The sequence below is a fragment of the Rhincodon typus genome, chromosome 42 (genome assembly GCF_021869965.1).
Source record: "Rhincodon typus isolate 14 chromosome 42, sRhiTyp1.1, whole genome shotgun sequence".
Classification (NCBI taxonomy): Eukaryota; Metazoa; Chordata; class Chondrichthyes; order Orectolobiformes; family Rhincodontidae; genus Rhincodon; species Rhincodon typus.
In genome coordinates this window covers 7587854-7610277 of record NC_063373.1, presented here as the reverse complement: position 1 = coordinate 7610277, position 22424 = coordinate 7587854, and the positions used below count along the sequence as shown (strand labels likewise).

The 22424-nt window shown below is 45.9% G+C and overlaps 1 pseudogene; it reads left to right on the top strand.

Annotated features, from left to right (window-relative positions):
* The first annotated feature begins 2676 nt into the window (after window positions 1-2676).
* LOC109936143 lies at window positions 2677-22359 on the top strand (annotated as a pseudogene).
* Window positions 22360-22424: the final 65 nt, after the last annotated feature.

Here is a 22424-nt window from a genome sequence, read left to right as displayed (position 1 = left end):
TCCGGGATTGCAGCAAGATCTTGATTAACTAGGACAGTGGGACTGAGGAATGGCAGATGGAGTTTAATTTAGGTGAACACAAGGTGTTGCATTTTGATGGGTCAAACCAGGGCGGGACTTACACAGTCAATGGTAGGACCCTGGGGAGTGTTATAGAACAAAGAGATCTAGTGGTTCAGGTTATTGCTGCTTGCAAGTGGAGTCACAGGTAGACAGGGCAGTGAAGAAGGCTTTTGACATGTTTGCTTTCATCAGTCAGAGCACTGAGTATAGGAGTTGGGACGTTTTGTTGCAGCTGTTGGTAAGGCTACGTTCAGAGTACTGTGTGCAGTTCTGATTGCCGTACTTTAGAAAGGATATTATTAAACTAGAAAGAGTGCAGAAAAGATTTACTAGGATGCTACCTGGACTGGAAGGTTTGAGTTATAAGGAGAGGCTGGATAGACTGGGACCTTTTCCCGGAGTGTAGGAGACTGTATTGAGCTCTATAAAATCATGAGAGGCATACCTAAGGTAGATAGCCAACAGCCTTTCCCCATGGCAGAGGAGTGTAAAATTAGAGGGCATAGGTTTGAGGTGAAAGGGGAGAGTTACAAAAGGGTCCAGAGGGACAATTTTTTCAAATAGAGGGTGGTGAGTGTCTGGAACGGGCTGCCAGAGGTAGTGGTAGAATCGAGTAGAATTTTGTCATTTAAGAAACATTTAGACAGGTACATGGATGGGATAGGCATGGAGGGATAGGCACTAAACACAGGCAAATGGGACTAGATTAATTGTGAGAACTGGGCTGCCAGGGCAAGTTGGGCCAAAGGAGCTGTTTCCAAGCTGTAGACCTCTATGATTCCATGACAACGAATGAATAGTTGATACAGTTCCAAGTCAGAATGGTGCAAGGGGAACCTCTAGATGGTGGTGTTCCTAAGAAAGTGCTATCTTGTCCTTCTAGGTGGCAGAGGTCACAGCATTACAAGGTGTTGGCGAAGGTTTCTTGGTTAGGTATAGCGGCCCTTCTTGTAGATAGTGCACACTGCAGCCTGCATGTGTCAACCCGTTCACGTTGGAGTGAATATTGACAGTGGTGGTTGGAATCTGATTTGCTGAATAGTTTCAGTGCAGAAGGAGGCAACTTGGCCCAACATGTCTGTGCAAGCCCCGAGAGTGTCTCACCGAATGCCATTCTCCTGCCTGCTGCTCGTAACTCTACACTTTGATCGTTTTCAAATAACTGTCCCATTTTCTGTACGAATACCTTGATTGAAGCTCCCAGATTGAAGTATCAATCAACTGGGCTGCTTTGTCCTGGATGGAGTCGAGTTTCTGGAATGTGATTGGTGCTGCTGTCATCCAGACAAACAAAGAATATTCCACCATACTCCCAACTTTACCTTGTAGACAGTGGACATACTTTGGGGAGAAGGGACGTAAACTGATTGCCACAGAATTCCCAGTCTCTGAGAAGGAAGGTCAGTGCTGAATTGACTGTAGTTGGTTGGACTGAGGAACAACCCTGAGGAACTCTTGCAGTGATTGACCATAACACCTATAACAATCTTCCTTTGTGTTAGGGATCGCAGTAACAAGTAGAGTGTTTTCACCCCAATTCCCACTGGCTTTATGCTGCATTTGGTCAAATGTGGCCTCGATGTTAAGGGGCAGTCATTCTCACCTCACTCCTGGGATTCAGCTCCTTTGGACCAAGGCTATCATGAGGTCAGGAGCTGAGTGGCCTTGGTGGAATCTGAACCAAAAGCCCAGTGAGCTGATTATTGTTAAGTGCTTAACGGAATTGTCACATATGGGGTTACATGGGGGCCGAGTGCAGTGGCCTCACATGTCAGGGACACGGGTTCAATTCCAGCCTTAGGGGACCGTCTGTTTGGTATTTGTACACATTCTCCCAGTTTCTTACATGGGTTGCTTCTGGGTGCTCCAGTTCCCTGCCGCAGTCTAAAGCTGTGCAGGTTAGGCGGATTGGCCATGCTAAGTTGTCCATAGTGTCCAGGTATGTGCAGGCAAGCTGGATTAGCCAGGCTTACAGGGAGAGAGTAGGGGCCTGGGTCGAGGTGAGATGATCTTCAGTGGGTTGATGTGTTCTCGAGGGGACGAATAGCCTGCTTTCACACTGTCAGGATTCTATGAATGTCACTTTCCATCAATGAGGCAATAATTTCCTGAATTGCCACTAGTGGGGACATCTCAAAATAGGGTACACTGTCACAGAATAAAGGGAAGGGCATTTTACTCTCAGAGGATAGACAATGTCTGGAATTCTCTACCCAGAGAATATTGGGGGCGAGATCACTAAAAGAAATTAAAGAGGATGTAGAGAGAGTTTTGAGTGTCAGGGTGTTGCAGTCTATGAGAAGGACAGAGGATACAGAGGAGTTGAGGCCTGAGGCAGATGAGCCATGATCTTTTAAAATAGCTTGAGGGGATGAATGGCGTCCGCCTGCATCTGTTTCTTATATTGATTCCAACTCCCTGTCAAAGAAGTTTCCAAATTCCCTTGCTGTCATCCCAGGATAGAAATTCAAAAGAGCCAAGTATATTTTCTTGCATGGAAGTTGCTGTGCATAAGGCCTCCCCTTCAATCGCGCAGTCAAAGCAGTTTCCAGATGCAAGAGTTGGAGTTTCTAATTGGGGTCTTGAGGGGGAATGTCTCTGTCTCAAGGTGCAAAGTCAGCCCTTTGCACCTTTAAATCCCACCTTCAGTCCTTCCAGCGCCGGCGCTGCGCATGCTTTGGCCTGCAGGCCTGTCCCGCCCCTTCATTGACTCCGATTGGTTGGAGGACCAGTGTTACCTAATGGTCCTCCAGAGCCGACCCCTTTCTCCCCATTGGTCCGAACCGTCCGTCAATCATTCAGCAACGTGAGGCGCGCAGGCATGCGCAGTAAGGATTTGCTCCCGGAACGTCTGTGCACATGCGCGGCCGCCATTTTAGTAGCTACCTCAAAGCAGGTTAGGTTCTGGGACTTGTCTCCAGTTGTAACCATTTAGTTAGAATGAGTTGGAGATAATTATCCAACATTTTATAGGGGTTTCACCCAGGAAAGAGGGTGGGAGACAAGAGTGTGTGGGACGGGGATTTACAATTTGCACGGAGCAAGAGAGGAAAATATTCCGCAGAAACTGGAATTGCCTGTTTATGATTTCTCTGCTTTACTGACAGTGAACAGGTTTGTCATCTCCTGCCACAGGGATTAGAAGAGCAAAGTTTAGATCAGGAAACCCAAACGAAACATCGGGTCAAGATCTGGCAGAGTCACTGCATTCAACAGAAGCTGAGCATCATGTCCTCTGATTGTGCAAGGAGAAATGTTTGCTTTGTCTGAGGGGAAAGATTGCAAACGTCAGTGTGGCTGGAAAATCACCGAGACAGAGACACACCTGAATGAGAGTCTTCTGGGGTGAACTGACCGTGGAAAGTGCTTTCACCAGTTACCTAGACTCAAAAAATCGTGGAACTATTTAGAGGATAGACTGCACAGGTGGTCTCTGGATAAGATTCGAACTGATCCTTCAGTCTGGAGGGACACAAAAACGCTGGCACCATGGAGAAACCATGTAAGTGTGTGGAGTGTGGGAAGGGATTCAGATTTCCATCCAGGCTGGACGTTCATCGGCGCACACACACTGGAGAGAAGCCATTCACCTGCTCAAAGTGTGAGAAGGGATTTGCGCGTTTATGCAGCTTACAGATACACCAGAGAACGCACACCGGGGAGAAACCATTCATCTGTGTCAAGTGTGGTATGGGATTTGCTCATTCATCCAGTTTACGTGTACATCAGCGAATTCACACCGGCGAGAAGCCATTCAAATGCTCTGAGTGTGAAAAGGGATTTGCTCATTTATCCAGCTTACAAATGCACCAGAGAACTCACACTGGGGAGAAATCATTCATCTGCTCTGACTGTGGTAAGGGGTTCACTCATTCAACCAGTCTACATGTACACCAGAAAGTTCATACCGGGGAAAGACCATTCACCTGCTCTGACTGTGGGAAGGGATTCGTTCAGTCATCCAAGTTACACCAACACCAGAGAACTCACACTGGGGAGAAACCGTTCATCTGCTCTGAATGTGGGAAGGCATTTGCTCAGTCATCCACTTTAAATGTCCACCAGAGAATTCACACTGGAGAGAAACCATTCACCTGCTCCAAGTGTGGGAAGGGATTTGCTCAGTCCTCCAGCTTACATGAGCACTGGAGAACCCACACTGGTGAGAGACCATTCATCTGCTCCTACTGTGGCCAGGGATTTGCTGAGTCGTCCACCTTACTTAACCACCAGAGACTTCACACTGGAGAAAAACCATTCACCTGCTCTGAGTGCGGCAAGAGATTCACTCAGTTGTCCAACTTGCATCAACACCAGAGAACTCACACTGAAGATAAACCATTCACCTGCCCTGAGTGCGGGAAGGGATTTGCTCAGTCTTCTAAGTTACGTGAACACTGGAGAACTCACACCGGGGAGAAACCGTTCATCTGCTCCGACTGCGGGAAGGGATTTGCTCAGTCATCCACCTTGCATGCACATCAGAGAATTCACACCAGAGAAAAACCATTCACCTGTTCTGAATGTGGGAAGGGATTTGCTCAGTCATTCAAGTTACACCAACACCAGAGAACCCACACCGGGGAGAAACGTTCATCTGCTCTGAGTGTGGGCTGGGATTCGCTCAGTCCTCCACCTTACATGTACACTACAGAATTCACACTGGAGAGAAGTCATTCACCTGCTCCAAGTGTGGGAAGGGATTTGCTCAGGCAGCTAGCTTACATGAGCACTGGAGACCTCTCACTGGGGAGAAACCATTCATCTGCCCTGAGTATGGGCGGGGATTTGCTCAGTCTTCCAAGTTACGTGAACACTGGAGGACTCTCACCAGGGAGAAACCGTTCATCTGCTCTGACCGTGGGAAGGGATTCGCTCAGTCATCCACCTTGCATAACCACCAGAGAACTTACGCTGGAGAAAAACCATTCGCCTGCCGTGAGTGTGGGAGGGAATTTGCTCGGTCTTCCAAGTTTCATGGACACTAGAGAATTCTCACTGGAGAAAAACCATTCACCTGCCCTGAGTGCGGGAAGAGATTCACTTGGTTATCCAAGTTATATTGACACCAGGGAACTCTCAGTAGAGAAAAACCGCACGCCTGCCCTGAATGTGGGAAGGGATTTACTCAGTCATCCAAGTTATGTGAGCACTGGAGAACTCTCACCAGAGAGAAACCATTCATCTGCTCTGACTGTGGGAAGAGATTAGCTCAGTCATCCACTTTGCATGCATATCAGAGAACTCACACTGGAGAAAAACCATTCACTTGCCCCGAGTGCGGGAAGTGATTTACTCGGGCTTCCAACTTAAATTAACACCGGAAAAAGTGTTCGCTTCCTTCAAGTGTGGAAAACGATGCACTCAGTCATCTGATCTGCTGAGGGATCAGCAAGTTCATGAGTGACTGTAGTGGTTTAATGGCTTTGTATAATGTACTTTGTACTTATGTAATGGCTTGCAAACTTTATCAGCTTGCCAATACTGAACAATACGTCCGTGCTTATGTAAGGTTTTGATCATCTGGTTTGAAGATCTCAGTTGTAGTGTGTGCACCGCAAAATGATATCTCCAATCCAAATCATTGAGGGTTAACTGGACATGGCAATAAGCAACTGATGGAGAGCGGAACAGCACGGGAAAACTGGCTGTTTTCCAAGAATATGGCCTTGGCGTAAGAACAGGCTGATTTGCAGCAACAGTGAGACTTGTTTTTGACTGCCAAGGCTAGAGGAGTGCTTGGGAAAAGTACTCAAAAGAGACAATTTAGCGTATGACATAAAATCTCGAATATTATTAATATAGGGGGACTTTTTACAGTTCGTTTGTCTTCATCGGATTGGGTTCCAAACAGTGCCGTGGATTTAGAGTTCCAGCTCCGAGTGTCGCCCACCTCCAGGTTTCCTGACGACAAAAAGGATGTGAGATTCACCTGTTTTAATATGTCTAAACTAGTTTAAGTTATTAATTTTGTTGAAATCTATCTAAAGTAGTGTAAGCTAATAATTATTAGATTACTATATATATATTAAGCGATCTGAGTTAATAAATTTATGTGACACACTAGTTTGGTCTCAGCTGAAATGTCATATTCAGTTCTGGGGGCCGCATTTAGGAAGGATGCGAAGCATTAGAGAGCGTCATCGAGCATTACAGCACAGAAAGTGTCTGAATCAGTTGTCAATTACTTATCTAATTCCACTTGCCAGCACTTGTGTGTTATGGCACTTCAAGCGTTCAACTAAATCCTTCTTAAATGTCATGACGGTTTCTGCCTCTACCCAGTGAGGTCCAGATACCTGCCACCCTCTGGCACAATGATTTCGACTCCACTCCCCTCTAAACTCCTGCCCTTTGTTTTAAATCTGTGTCCTCTTGTTATTGATCCTGTTACTAAAGGGGAAAAGTTTCTTCCTAACGTCCCTAAATATAATCATTTTGTAGACTTCAATTAGGTCTCCCTTCCAGCTTCTCCGCTTCAAAGGGAAAAACAGAGCTTGTCCAGTCTCTCTTCATAGTTAAACTGCTCTGTCTCGGGAACATCCCGGGAAATCTCTGCAACCTCTTTAGTACAGTCACAACCTTCCTACAGTATAGTGACCAGAACCACACACAATACCCCAGCTGTGGCCTGAGTAATGTCAAATTACAGCACCCCCATGCCTCCCTGCTTTTGTGCGAGGTGCCTCGGCGAATAGAGGCAAGTGTCCCATATGACTTTTCAATCAGCTGTTCTGTGCAGTATGTGCATTTTTGGTTTTCTTTAAACTTTCACAGAACGTGTGAGAGGGTGGCATTTAGCAAGCATCTCTAAATGCCCCAGAGAAGGTGGTGGTGAGCGGTCTTCTTTAACCGCAGCAGTCTGTGGGTTATAGGGACACTCCTAATACTGCCAGGGAGGGAGTACCAGAATTTTACCCAGTGGTATTGAAGGAACAGTCAATAAAGTGCCAAATCAGGACGCTGTGGGGCTTGCGGGGAATCCTGTCAATGGTGGTGAAAATGAAATCGCCACCAATTTCCTTTCAGGTGCCAGAAGTCATAGTTTTGCAAGGTGGTGATGAAGGATTGGGAACGGCATGATGGCTCGGTGGTCAGCATTGCTGCCTCACAGGACCCGGGTTCGATTCCACCCTCGAGTGACTGTCTGTGTGGAGTTTGCACATTCTCCCTGTGTCTGCGTCGGTTTCCTCTGGGTGCTCCAGTTTCCTCCCACAGACCAAAGCTGTGCAGGTCAGGTAGACACTGTCCAGGGATGTATAGGTTGGGTGGATTAGCCATGGGAAATGCAGGGTTACAGGGATAGGGTCGATCTGGGTGGGATGCCCTTTGAAGGGTCAATGTGGACGTGATGGGCTGAATGGCTCCTTCCACACTGCAGGGATTCTAAGATTCTTAGTGAATTATAGCAGTCCTTCTTGTAGATAGTCTGTCTGCGTCAGTGTTGGGAGTAAATATCGAAGGTGCTGGTTGGGAATCAGACTTGCAGAACTGTTACAGCGCAGAAATGGGAATTTGACCCAATGTGTCTGTGTGAGCTCTGAGTTTCCCACTGAGTGCCACTCTCTTGCCTGCTGCCTGTAACTCTGCATATTGAAACTTTTGAAATAAGAGCATCAATATCCTTATGAATACCTCAATGGAAGCTTCCAGACTGAAGTATGAATCAACTGGGCTGCTCCTAAGTTGAGTTTCTGGAATGTGATTGGTGCTGCTGTCATCCAGACAAACAGAGAATATTCCGCCATACTTCCAACTTTACCTTGTAGACAGTGGACGTACTTTGGGGAGAAGGGACGTAAGCTAATTGCCACAGAATTCCCAGTCTCTGAGAAGGAAGGTCCTTAATGAATTGGCTGTAGTTGGTTGGACCGCGGAACAACCCTGAGGAACTCCTGCACTGATTGACTTCCGACACCCATAACAATCTTCCTTTGCGTTAGGGATCGCTGTAATGAGTGTTTTCACCCCAACTCCCACTGGCTTTATGCTGCATTCGGTCAAATGTGGCCTTGATGTTAAGGGGCAGTCATCTCACCTCACTCCTGGGATTCAGCTCCTTTCTCCACATTTGGACTAAAGTTATTGTGGGGTCAGGAGCTGAGTGGCCTTGGTGGAATTTGAACTGAAAGCCCAGTGAGCAGGTTATTGCGAAGTGCTTTGCTGTACTGTCAATGTCAGTTTCTGTCAGCTCGCTGATGACCGGAATTGGGCAGTAATTGCCTGAGTTAGATTTGTCTTGCTTTTTGTCAGGGCAGGACATAGCTGGTGGGAGGAGGTGTCAGAGTGGTGTTGTTACTGGACTAGTAATCCGAAGGTCCTTGCTAACAGCCCTGGGGTCCCACATTCAAATCCCCACCATGACGGACAGTGAAATTTAAACTTGAAAAGGGAAAAAAAAATCTGGAATTAAAACTCTAACAATGTGCCTGAGACTGTCAATTGTTGGGAAAAGAAAACCATCTGTTTCATAGCGTCATTGTGGTCTCTGAGCAGGCCATTCGGTCTGCACTGGCCAGAACCAGCACGTTGCTTCATTCTTTGCAGCGGGCTTTGTTCACAGTTTAATATTAATCTGCTTTTCTCTGATTATGTGGGAGCGACCTTTCCTTCCACTGCGTAATACCTAAACGAGGGATTGTACTGCACAGGACACCTCTCACGAGTGACTAACACCTTGCATCATCAGGGGGACGCTTGAAATATTGTATGCAGGTTCGCTCTCCTTATTGGAGGAAGGATGTTTGTGTTGTAGAGGGAGTGCAACGAAGGTTTTCCAACCCGATTCCTGGGACGGCAGTACCTGGCGTATGAGGAGAGATTGAATCTAGGATTGTTATTCACTGGAGTTTAGAAGAATGAAGGGGGAGTGAGTCTTGTAGAAAATTGTAAGAATCTTAACAGGGCTAGACAAATTGGTTGCAGGTAGGATGTTCCTGATGGTGGAGGTGTCCACAACTGGGGACCGTCATTTAAAAATAAAAAGGTAAACATTTAGGACGGATCAGGAGAGATGTCTTCACCCAGAGAGTGGTGAGCCTGAGGAATTCACTGCCGTAGAAAGCAGTTGAGGCAAAAACATTGTGTTTTCAAGAAGAAGGTGGATATGGTTCTTGCGGCTAAAGGTTTTTTTTTAATTCACTCATTTTGTAGGCATTTGTTGTCTGTCCCTAGTTATCTGTGAGAAGGAGGTGATGAGTTTCCTCCTTGAACTGCTGTAGTACACGTGCTGTAGGCTGAGAAATACAGGGAGAGGGTAGGAATAGGTTATTGAGCTTGAGGATCAGTCATGATCAAATTGAGTGGTGAAGCTGGCGTGAGGGGTCGAATCATCTTAGAATCCCTACAGTGAGGAGAGAGGCAATTCAGCCCATTGGCATGGTGACTCAGTGGTTAGCACTGCTGCCTCACAGCGCTAGGGACCCGGGTTCAATTCCGGCCTCAGGTGATCGTCTGTTTGGAGTTTGCACAATTTCCCCATGTCTGCGTGGGTTTCCTCCGGGTGCTCCGGTTTCCTCCCGCAGTCCAAAGATGTGCAGGTTAGGATGGATTGGCTATGCTAAATTGCCCATAGTGTTCAGGGATGAGTAGATTAGGTGGATTAGCCATGAGAAATGCAGGGTTATGGGGATGGGGTAAGGGAGAGGATGAATCTGGGCGGGTTGTTCTTTGGAGGGTCGGTGTGGAACCGTTGGGCCAAATGGCCTCTTTCCATACTGTAGGGATTCTGTAAGTCCACACTGACTCTCTGAAGGGCGTCCCACACCCCCAGCCCACCCCATCCCCATATCCCTGCACTTCCCATGGCCAATCCATCCAATCTGCACATCTTTGCACTGTGGGTGGAAACCCGCGCAGACACGGGGAGAGTGTGCAAACTCCACACAGGCAGCTGTCTGAGGACGGAATCGAACCCAGGTTCCTGGCCCTGTGTGGCAGCAGCGCCAGCCACTGTGCCTCCCCGAACGGTCTACTTCTGCTCCTATCATCTATGTTTCTGTTGCCTACCTGCATGCGGCACGTGCCGTGGGGCTCCAGAACCTGATTTAGCCACACTGGGATGTGGAGTGGAGGAGAATCACTGCTTTCAACTCTGACCAGTTCATGTCAAAGGAAGGGGGACAGGGTTACAGTGAATAAACATTTGCACCTTTGGTAAAAATCAATGTGCCTATGACCTCTGAGGTGGAAAGGAAACGCTGGGGTATGGACAGAGAGAATTCACCCAACACCCGGGAAGGAGGCCAGAAACTTCACATCAGACCCTGCAGGTTGGCATTTCCAGCTGGCAGCCGTTTTTCCGGGTTAAAGGCTGCACTGTGGTTCGTGGCGAGCGAGGCTCATCTAAACTCATCTTGGTGACGTATCAGAGCGGTTTGGGTTTTTGCTGTCTGCGATTAGGAGAAAAAACGATTGATTTTATTCCTGCTCAGCACAGCACAGCTGGAGAATCGAACCCTCAGAGAGGAGAGGGTGGAAGAAAGCCGGATGTTGAGGGAAGGAATTGGTGGAGGTGGTGTGTGAAGGATTTGTACAGGGAGGTGGGAGAGTGCAGAGTACGGAATTTACAGCTAAAGTGGAGAATAGAGGAACACGTTCCATATCAGTTAGATTTGTCTGTTCAGAATTTATATCCTCTCCACACAAGGAAGAGTTTTGTCATCGTCTTTCCCAAACTCTTCAAATGGGGCGATTTATGGATCGGAAACTGAAACATAACATCATCTCATTATTTGACCGAGTCCACATTAGAGCCATACAGCATGGTAACAGACCTGTCGATTCAACTCGTCCATGCTGATCAAGTTTCCCAACCTAAACTAATCCCACTTGCCTGCATTTGGCCCTAATCCCGCTAAACCTTTCCTATTCATGTACCTATCCAAACGTCTTTTAAATGTTCTAACTGTACCTGCATCTACCACTTCCTCTGGCAGTTCGTTTCACACACAAGCCACCCTCTGTGTGAAAAACACGCCCCTCATGTCCTTTTTAAATCTTTCTCTTCGCACCTTAAACAATATGGCCCCCGGTTTTGAACTCCCTCACCCTAGGGAAAATACTTCTGCTATTCACCTTATCCATGCCCCTCATAATTTTATAAACCTTTATAAGGTTTATAACCAACCCCCTAATGCTCCAGTGAAAGAAGACCCAGCCTATCCTTATAACTCAAACCCTCCAGTCTTAGCAACATCCTGGTAAATCTTTTCTGAACCCACTTCAACTGAGTAATATTCTTCCTATAACAGGGCGACTGGAACTGTACACAGTACTCCTAAAGTGGCCTTAGTACCATCCTGTACAACCTCAACATGACGTCCCAATTGCTAAACTCAGTGGTCTGAGCAATGAAGGCAAGTGTGCTAAATGCCTTCGTAACCACCCTGTCTACCCATGATGCGACTTTCAAGGAACTGTGCACCTGAACCCCCAGTTCTCTGTGTTCGACAGCAGTACCCAGGGTCCTACCGTTCAGTCTAAGTCCTGATTCATTTTGTGTTGAATATCATCAGCCTTTGAATGTGGAATAAAAAACGTTTGTCTGCTCTGTCTAAGGGGAAGGATTTCAATCATCAGTGTAACAGGACAAATACCGAGATGTGCACTCACTGGAGTGAGAATGTTCCAATGAACTAACGGTAGAAACTCCTTTAATCAGTTACACAGACTGAGTGAAAGTGTTCTCGTGCACAGACAGTGAAAAGAGCTTCAACTGGTTATATTCATAGCGGCGGTGGGGAGGGACATGGTACAAACGTGTGTGTGTGTGGCTGAAATTCCAACCAATTGTTCAATTTGTGGAGACTGAGGACGCTGGTACCCGGGAGAAATTATAGAAATGCAGGGACTGTAGGAAGGGACTCAGAAATCCATCTAATGTGGAAATACATCAATGCAAAAACAGGAAGAGAAACTATTCACCTGTTCTGAGTGTCAGGAGAGAATAATTTGATCACGGCACACACACACACACTCTCAGTGGAGAAGCTGTTTACCTGCTGTTTGAGAGAAGGGACTCACTGTCACGTAACCTGTGTATAGTCTGATGAGATGACCACTTGAACCGAGTCCAGCAATGAGAGCACCTGAATAATCTGTCGTTAGTGTGAACAAGTTGATGGGACATTTGTTCCCTGAAGCTTTTACAGCACTTCCTGCATTATCGGCTTTTCACAGGTCTCTCCTCGGTATAAACTTACAGATGTGCAATCAGTTTGGATAACTGAGTCAATCCCTTCCCATACTGAGAGTTGGTGAATGGTCTCTCCCCGGTGTGAATTTGCTGGTGCGCAGTAAGTTGAGATGATCGCCTGAACTATGTGCCACGCCTGAACCATGTGCCATACCTGAACAGTCTCCCATCAGTGTGTACATGTCGATGGGACATCACAGCCCTGGACTGTTTATAGCACTTGGTGCAATATGGGCATTTAAAAGGTCTCTCATCAATGTGACCTCACTGGTTGTCCGATCGAGGGGTTGACTGAGTGAATCCATTCCCACACTTGGGAACCCAGTGTGATTGCCTTATGAGTATCCAGATCAGATAGGGAATTGTATCCCCTTCCACAGGGCTTACACTTTCAGGTTTTTGCTGGTGTGACTGCACTTCCAATCTGACACAAGGAAATGATTTGCTGAAGGATCGTCCACACAGAGAACAAAGTGAACTGTGCTTTCTCCTTCTATGTTCAAAATCCAATGATATTCAGGTCTGATGAATTAAGTGTTTCTGCCAAGTCTAAACATGATGTCTGGTTTGAGCTTTCAGGCTGTCTTTCCATTGCTCTGTAAAATGTATGTTCAGGCGGTAAAGAAAGAGAAGTCAAAGACAACACCAAAAACCAAGGCAAGTTGTGAAATTGAGCTTAATGAATGAATAATTTGTAAGGCTGGCACGAAGAAATGGGATCAGCAGTTGAGGGAAATAATCTTGTAGTTCTCTGAAGATAGTGCAGCGAAATTAGACTGGATTGCTCGACAAAGAGATGGCCCAGACTCAATTCTTTACCTCCCGTAATTTTTTGTATTCTTTCATGAGATGTGGACATTGCTGGCTCGCCCATCGTTTATTACGCATCCATGATTGCATTGGAGAAGCTGGTGGTGAGTTGCCTTCTTGAGTTTAGAAATAGGGATGTCTTATTAAAATAATACAGGACCTTAGTCAGACCACACTTGGCATATTGTGACCTAACAGAGGATACATGTGCCGTAAAGGGAGTCCAATGAAGGTTCACTTGGCTGATACCAGGGATGGCAGTTGTGCGCTACGAGGTCAGATTGTTTCAACTGGCCACATTCAAATGCCACAAAACTTCCGCAATACACCAAGTGAGGTCTGACTAAGATCCTGTATTGATCTGATTGAAATGTTCAAAATACTAACAGCGCTGGAGAGACTAGAAGCAGGAAGAGTTTTTCCTAGGCTGGGGAGTCTAGAACCAAGAGTCACAATCACAGTGGATGAGAAAAGAGTTCTTCAATCTCTGGAATTTGCTACCACAGAGTTCTGCAGAGGTCATGACACTGAGCATATTCAAGAAGGAGATGTATAAATGTTGAGACATTAAAATGTCAAGAGTTATAGAGAGAAAGCAGAAATATGGCATTGAGGTTGAGGACCAGCTATGATCGTATTGAACGACGGAACAGGCTCGAAAGGCTGAATAGCCTCTTCCTGCTCCTAGTTTCTATGTTTCTTGAACTGTTGCTGTCCTTCACGTGCAGAGACACCCACAAGTGCTGTTAGGCGGAGTGTTCCAGGATTTTAACCCAGCGCCAGTGAAGGAACAGTCAGGATAGACTGTGACTTGGAGGTGAACTTACAGGCGATGATGATCATGTGCATTTGCTGCCCTTTTCCTTCGAGATGATAGAGGTGATGAGTTTGAAACATTCTGTCGAAGGTGGAGTCAAGGTATTATGTGAGTATATCTGTGCTGTAGCCCCATCAAAGATGACACAGCTTATACTTCCTGAGGTAGTTTGCCGAGAAGTAAAAACATACTCACGATGTAGTCTAACCAGTGTTTTGAATATCTCGGTGCTTCAGTGACACTGATCTGAAATCTTCTCCCAAAAACGAACCTTTGCTTCAACAGTCAAATGCCAATGATATTCAGATTCTACAGAATGGAGTGACTGTCAGATTTTGATTTGATATTTGGTTTGACCTTTTCACCTGAAAATGTTTCTCCCTAATGTCCAGTAAAAGATATTGACAAAACAAAATTGCTCTCAGTCTGGGACAGAAATTCAGAAGGGCCAAACTCTCCTCTTTGAGTTTACTGTGTGTTAATCCTCCCATGCTGCCATTGTGAGGAGGATATAAAGAATCTGCAAGGGTGAAAAAATAGGTTCAGTGAGTGGGCAAAAATGTGGCAGATGCAATTTAATGTAGCAAAGTGTGTGGTCATGCACTTTGGTAGAAAAAATCAAAAGAAAAACTGTTATTTAGATGGAGACTCCAAGAAATGAGCAGCACAGAGGAGTCTTGAGCATGAAACACAAATGCCCACACTTCTGGAAGGATGTGAAGAATTACAAGCAGCGTTGAGTCATGCAGCACCGAAGGAGACCCTTTGGACCATCATATCCAAATACTTACCTACTCTCATCCCATTTCCCAGCAATTGGTCCATATCCTTGCATGCTATGGGACTTCAAGCATTCACCTAAATCCTTCTTAAATGTTGTGATGGTTCCTGCCTGTATCTGGTATCACCCTCTGAATCCAAGAATAGAATCATAGAATCCCTACAGTGTAGAAACAGGCCCTACAGTGTAGAAACAGGCCCTTCAGCCCATCAAGTCCACACTGAAGAGCATCCCACCAAGACACAGCCCCCTACCCTATCCCTGTAAGCCTGAATTTTCCCATGGCTCATCCATCTAACCTGCACTTCCCTGGAGTCGCAGGTTGACAGAGTGGCAAAGAAGGTGTTTGGCATGCTTGCCTTCATTGGTCAGAACATCGAGTAAAGGAGTTGGGACATTGTGTTGCAGCTGTACAGAATATTGATGAAGCCACTTTTAGAATGCTGCGTACAATTCTGGTCGCCCTTCTATAGGAAGGATGTTGTTAAACTTGAGACAGTGCAAAAAAGATTTGTAAGGATGTTGCCAGGACTGGAGGGTTTAAGTTATAGGAAGAGGCTGAATAGGCTGGGGCTTTTTTCCCTGAAACATCGGAGGCTGAGGGGTGACCTTATAGAGGTTTAAAAAATCATGAGGGGCATGGATAGGGTGAATAGCCAAGGCTTTTTTCCCTGGTTGGGGGAGTCCAAAACTAAAGGGCATAGGTCTAAGGTGTGAGGGGAAAGATTTAAAAGGGATCTGAGGGTGCTGTATGTATAGAATGTGCTCCCAGAGGAAGTGGTGGAGGCAGATACATTCACAATATTTAAAAGGCATCTGGATGGGTACATGAACAGGAAGGGTTTACAGGGATATGGACCAAATGCTGGTAAATGGGACTAAATTAATTTAGGATATCTGGTTGGCTTGGACAAGTTGGATCAAAAGGTTTGTTTCCATGCTCGATGACTCTGTATATAAGGTATTGGTGTGACTGCATCTGTCATATTGTGTACCGTTTTTAAGAAGTGATATACTGGCATTGGAAGCAGTTCAAAAGAGATTCATTAGGCTGATTATAGGATGAAGGGGTTGACTTATAAAGAATGGCTAAGCAGGTTAGATCTCAGTTCCGAAGAAGAGTCCTATTAGACTTGAAACTTTAACTCTTTTGCTTTCCACAGATGCTGCCAGACTTGTTGAGTTTCTCCAGCATTTTTTGATTTTGTTTTCGGCCTTTGGTAAATAGTATTTAGAACAATGGGATGACCTTACTGAAACATACAAGACACTAAGGGGAGATTTGACAGGATAGCTGTTGGGGTGTTCGCACAGTGGTATACTGTCTGAGAACAATGGGGCTCTCGTTTAAAACTGAGGAGGGAAGGAAATTTTCCTCAGAGTCATAGTGGTGTACAGCGTGGATTCAGACCATTAGGTCAATTTGTCCGTGCTGATCAGATATCCTAAATTAATTTGGTCCATTTGACAGCATTTGGACCATATCCCTCTAAACACTACCTATTCAGCTACCCATCCAAGCAGCATCATAGGAGCAGAAAGGCTGATGTTTCGGGCCTTCGATGAAGGGTCCAGGCCCGAAACGTCAGCCTTTCTGCTCCTATGACGCTGCTTGGCCTGCTGTGTTCATCCAGCTCTGCACCTTGTTGTCTCAGATTCTCCAGCATCTGCAGTTCCTACTATCTCAGCTACCCATCCAGATGCCTTTTAAATGTTGTAATTGTACCAGCCTCCACCACTTCCTCTGGCAGTTCATTCCAAAGAATGGTGAATTCTGGAATTCTCTACCCCAGAGAATTGTGGAGGCTAGATCATTAAAAGAAATTAAAGAGGATGTAGATAGATTTTTGAATGTCCGGGTGTTGAGGGCTATGAGGAAATGGCGCAAAAGTGAAGTTGAAGCTTTGAAGCAGATGATCGTTTGAAACAAATGGACAGACTTGAGGGGATGAATGGCCTCCGCCTGCTCCTATTTCTTATGTTTATTCCAACTCCCTGCGAAAGGAGTTTCATAGAAATTCAAAAGAGCCAAATATTTTTCTTGGGTGGAAGTTGCTGTGTGTAAATCCTCCCCTTCTATTGCGCTGCCAAACCAGTTTCCAGATGCAAGCGTCGGAGTTCCTAACTGGGGTCTTGAAGGGGTGGAATGTCCCTGTCTCAAGGTTCAGCCCTCTGCACCTTTCAATCCCACCTTCGGTCCTTCCAGCTCCAGCGCCGGCGCTGCGCATGCTTCGCCCTGTCCTGTCCCGCCCCTTCATTGACTCCGATTGGTTGGAGGACCAACTGTGCCCGGCCGTCCTCCGGGCGACGCCCCCTCGCTCTCTATTGGCCAGGACCCTCCGTCAATCATCCGACATACACGCCCCCAACAGGGAGGGGAGTTTAGGCATGTGCAACAGGGACCCCGGAAGATTGTGCGCACGCGCGGCCGCCATTTTTGGCAGCTGCAGGGTCGCAACCAGAACAGAAATCGCTGGAAAGTGGCAGCGACAGGGTCAATGTTACGGGGGCGGGGGGTGTCCAGTGACCCTTCTTCAGAACAGGGTCTTGCCTCCAATTTGATTTGATTTGTGACCGTTATTGTGCCGAGTGTGAAGCGAAAGTTGTCTCATATGCACTTCCCAGGCTAAGGGTAACAGCACCGAGTTACAGCTACTGAGAGAGTGGCCCGCAGGGATCAGCACTCACAGTAAACAGGTCCATTCAAAAGTCTGATAACAGCTGCAACAGTTAGTCGGAATGAGTTGGAGATAATTATCCAACGATTTTATTGGGATTTCAGCCCAGAAAGTATAGTGCGGGGGGTGGAGAGAGACATGTAACTTGGAGGGAGCAATAGGAAAGTACTCCACAGAAACTGGAATTGTCTACCTGTCATTTCTCTGCTTTACCAACAGCGAACAGTGTTGTCATCACCCGTTGTGGGGATTGGAAGAGGAGAGTTGACATCATGAAACCCAAACAAAGCAGCAAGTCAAAATCTGACAGAGTCAATCCATTCATCAGGAGCTGCCCCCCACCCCGGCAACTGCGGAAGGAGAAATGTCTATCTGTTTTCTGTGAGGGTACAGATTTTAAACATCTGTGTGACCAGAAAAGCGCCGACAGACAGACACACACCCTGGGTGAGAGTGTTCCAGTGAATTGCCTGTAGAAAGAGCTTTCACTCATTATCCAGCCTGAAAACAAAACAATTGCATCGTTTAAAGCAGGAGCAACTGCATATGTGTTTTGTGTCTGGAGAAGGACTGAACTGCTCCTTCAGTTTGGAGGGACACAAAAATACTGGCACCATGGAGAAACCATGGAAATGTGTGGACTGTGGGAAAGGATTCAGATATCCATCCACTCTGGATGTTCATCGGCGCAAGCACACTGGGGAGAAACCATTTACCTGCTTCAAGTGTGAGAAGTCATTTGCTCGTTTATGCACTTTACAGATACACCAGAGAACTCACACCAGGGAGAAATCATTCATCTGTGTCATGTGTGGTAGTGGGTTCGCTAATTCATCTGGTTTATATGTACATCAGAAAGTTCACACTGGGGAGAAACCATTCACCTGTTCTGAGTGTGGGAAGAGATTCACTCAGTTGTCCAACTTAAATCAACACCGGAGAACTCACACTGGAGAGAAACCATTTCCCTGTCCTGATTGTGGGAAAAGATTCACTCAGTTATCCAACTTAAATCAACACCTGCGAACCCACACTGGTGAAAAACCATTCACTTGTCCTGAGTGCGGAAAGAGATTCACTCAGTTAGCCAACTTACATCAACACCGGAGAACTCACACTGGAGAAAAACCATTCATTTGCCTTGAGTGCGGGAAGAGTTTTACTCAATTATCCCACTTACATCAACACCAGAGAACTCACACTGCAGAAAAACTGTTCACTTGCACTGAGTATTGGAAGAAGTTCACTCAGTTATCCCACTTACATTCCCACCAGGGAATTCTCACCGTAGAGAAACCGTTCACCTGCTTTGAGTGTGGCAAGGGATTTGCTGAGTCATCCACTTTACAGGTACACCAGAGAACTCATACTGGAGAGAAACCGTTCACCTGTCCTGAGTGTGGGAAGAGTTTCACTCAGTTATCCCACTTAAATCAACATCAGAGAACTCACACTGGAGAGAAACCATTTACCTGCCCTGAGTGTGGGAAGAGTTTCACTCAGTTATCCCACTTAAATCAACATCAGAGAACCCACACTGGAGAAAAACCATTCACCTGCCCTGAATGCAGGAAGAGATTCACTCAGTTAGCGAACTTACATCAACATCAGAGAACGCACACTGGTGAAAAACCGTTCCCCTGCCCTGACTGTGGGAAGAGATTCACTCAGTTATCCAACTTACGTTCACACCAGGGAACTCACACTGGAGAAAAGGCGTTCATCTGCTCCGAGTGTGGGAAGGGATTTGCTCAAGCATCCACCTTGCGCGTACACCAGCGAACTCACACTGGAGAGAAACCGTTCGCTTGCTCTAACTGTGGGAAGTGTTTCACTCAGTTATCCAACTTACAGCAGCACCAGGGAACTCGCTGTAAACTGTGCATTGTCAGGAAGGCGAGTTCACATCCAGATTGAGAGACAGACCAAGTGAGTGCATAGTTCAGGGTATTTGTAGGCAGGATCAGAATTCGGTGCAGAGGGCAAGAGCAGTTTTTTGCTTGTTTCCTGTCTCATTGTTTGTAAGGTCTTTTTAAGATAATACATTGAAGGCCAGGATTGGGACTGAGCTCAATACAAACTGACATCACAGGAAAACTGTAACTTCATTTGTTGGGTATGGCTACTAATTTGATGTTGTCATTGGTTACTTTTAGATTAAAGGTAAATAGGGTACATATTTACAGGTTACAAACTAAAAGGTCAGTAGGAAATTTTTAAAAATCAAATTAAGAACTAAGTAAGAAAGACAGAGGTGCAGAGCGAGGTGATGTGTTGTACCTGTATGATGTGAGAACTGGTGAAGCCCATTGTAGTTTATAGCAAATGCTAGTTGCTTGACGAACTGCAGCTCAGAGTTGATGAACTGGAGTCTGAGCTTCAAACACTGCCTCACATCATGCAGGAGGATGACTTACCTGGATGCTGTCTTTCAGGAGGCAGTCACGTCCCTTAGATTAATGACCTTGAATTCAGTCAGTGATCAGGGACAAGAGGATGTGACCATGAGCGAGGCTAGAAGAGGGATTCATATGATAGTGCTGAAGGAGCCCCAGCCCTTGAGCTTGTCGAACAGGTTTGAGATTCTTGCTTCCTGTAGGGATGAGAGGAGGGGCTGGAAGGAGGATGAGCAAACTGACCACAGTGCCGTGGTACAAGGAGCTATTCAAGATAGGGAAGAAATATCAGGATATCACATTGCAGCTTTATAAGACTTTGGTTAAGCCACACTTAGAGTATTGCATTCAATTCCGGTCACCACATTACAGGAAGAACATGGAGGCTTTGGAGAGGGTGCAGAAGAGGTTCACCAGGATGCTGTTTGGATTAGAGGGTATGAGCTATAAGGAGAGGCTAGAAAAACACGAGTTGTTTTCTCTTCTCCGGATGACGCTGATAAAAGCTTACAAAATTATGAGATGCATAGATAGGGTTGTCGGATAGAATCTTTTTCCCAGAGTTGAAATGTCTAATAGTCAGGGGCATATGTTTAAGGTGAGAGGGGGAAAGCTCAAAGGAGGCCTGAGAGACTGGTAGGAGTGTGGAATGCACTGCCAGGGGTAGTGGTGGAGGCAGATGCGATAGCGGCGTTTAAGGGGCTTTTTAGATAAGAACATGAATGTATAAAGAATGGAGGAATATGGAGCAAGGGTGAGCAGAAGCGATTAATTTCCCTTGGCGTCATGTTCGGCACAGCTTCGTGGGCCAAAGGGCCCATTCCTGTACTGTGCAATTCTATGTTCTAAATGTGCATCCCAAATTACCCCCAGAAACTCCTGTCATTGCTGTTCCACCATCCTCCCTGCTATACTCCCATTTCAATCAACACTGCTGGCTCCTCCCTCATCTCTTTGTTGTTTCCTTTACTTATAATATCGGCACATTTGATTCAAGCTTCTCCTCTCAAACTGCAGTATGAATTCGAAAAATATATAGTTATTGCCCTGAGGGGCTCATTTACATTAATCTGCCCAATAAAGACTGCTTCACTGCACATCACCAAATCTAGAACTGCCTGATTCCCAGTCAAGTCTATCACAAACTACTCCAAAAAAAATCCCATACATGTTCGATGAATTCCTTTCCTTGGGATCAACTACCAATCTGATTTTCCTAGTCTACATGCATATTGAAGTCCCTCGTGGTTATTGTCATAGTGCCTTTCTTACATGCCTTTTCAATTTCCTGATTTATTTTCTATCCAACTAACCTGACTACTGCTAGGAGGCCTGTACAATAACACTCATCAGTGTCTTTTTACCTTTGCGGTTCCTCAACTCTGTCCACACAAATTCCACACTTTCCAAGTCTATATCACTTCTTTCTATTGATTTCCATTCTCACTAACAATGCAAGCCTGCCCTCTCTGTCCATTTGCATGTCCTTTCCATATAACACGTATCCTTGGTTATTTAGTTCCCAGCCCTGATCCTGTTGGAGCAATGTCTCTGAGATACTCATAAACTCATACCTGTTCATTTCAATCTGTGGTACAAGCTCATTTACCTTGTTTCACATCCTGCATGCATTTGAGTGCAACACCCTTAGTCCTGCGTTGAATGCCTCCCTTCTCACATTGCTGCCTTATCTGCGGGGCCTGAAGTTAGATTCCTTAGCCTTTATATATTCTCTGTCCTATTACTTGCTCTGGAAATTTTGATAACCTCTGCTGAGCTCTCTTCCCCTTTAACTTTTTTATGTAATTTTCCGTGCAATTGAACCCACGCCGCACTGTTTTGTTAAAGCCTTATCCACAGCCCTAGTTGTGCAAATTGCAATCCCAGCCGGATCCAGGTAGAACCTGCCTCATCGGAACATCTGCCTCCTTTTCCAGCACTGGTGCCAATTTCCTCTGAATATGAACCGGTTTGTCCCACACTGATTTTTGAGCCACACGTTTACCTCTTTAATCTTGCTGACCCTGTGCCAATTAGCTCGAGGCTCAGTTAGTAATCCAGAGACTCATATCTTTTTGTTTCTGCTTTTTAATTTAGCCCCTAATGGCTCATATTCGCCCCTCTCAACCTATATTGTTCGTACCTAGGTGGACCAGGACAACTGGATCTTTCCCCTCCCACTCCAAGTTCCTCTGCAGCCCAGATGAGCTGTCCTGAACTCGGACACCAGGAGGGAACTTCTGCTTGGAAGCAGAGGACGTGGATGAGATCCTAAATGAGTACTTTGTATCAGTATTCACCCAAGAGAAAGATATGGAGGATAGTGAGATTTGTGTCGAGCATGTTAATATGCCAGTGTATTTTGAGATCAAGAAAGAAGTTGTGTTGGATCTCTTAAAGAGCATTAAGCTGGATAAGTCCCCAGGGCCTGATGGTATCTACCCCAGGTTATTGAGAGAGGCAAGAGAGAAGATTGGTGGGGCATTAACCAAGATCATTGTATCCTCGCTCGCCACTGGAGAGATTCTTGAGGACTGGCAAGTAGCTAATGTTGTTCCTCTGTTCAAGAAGGGAAATAAGGATAATCCAGGAAACTGTAGACCAGTGAGTCTCACGCAATGGTTGGGAAGCTATTGGAGAGAATTCTTTGGGTAGGATTTACACACATTTGAAAAATCTGGCC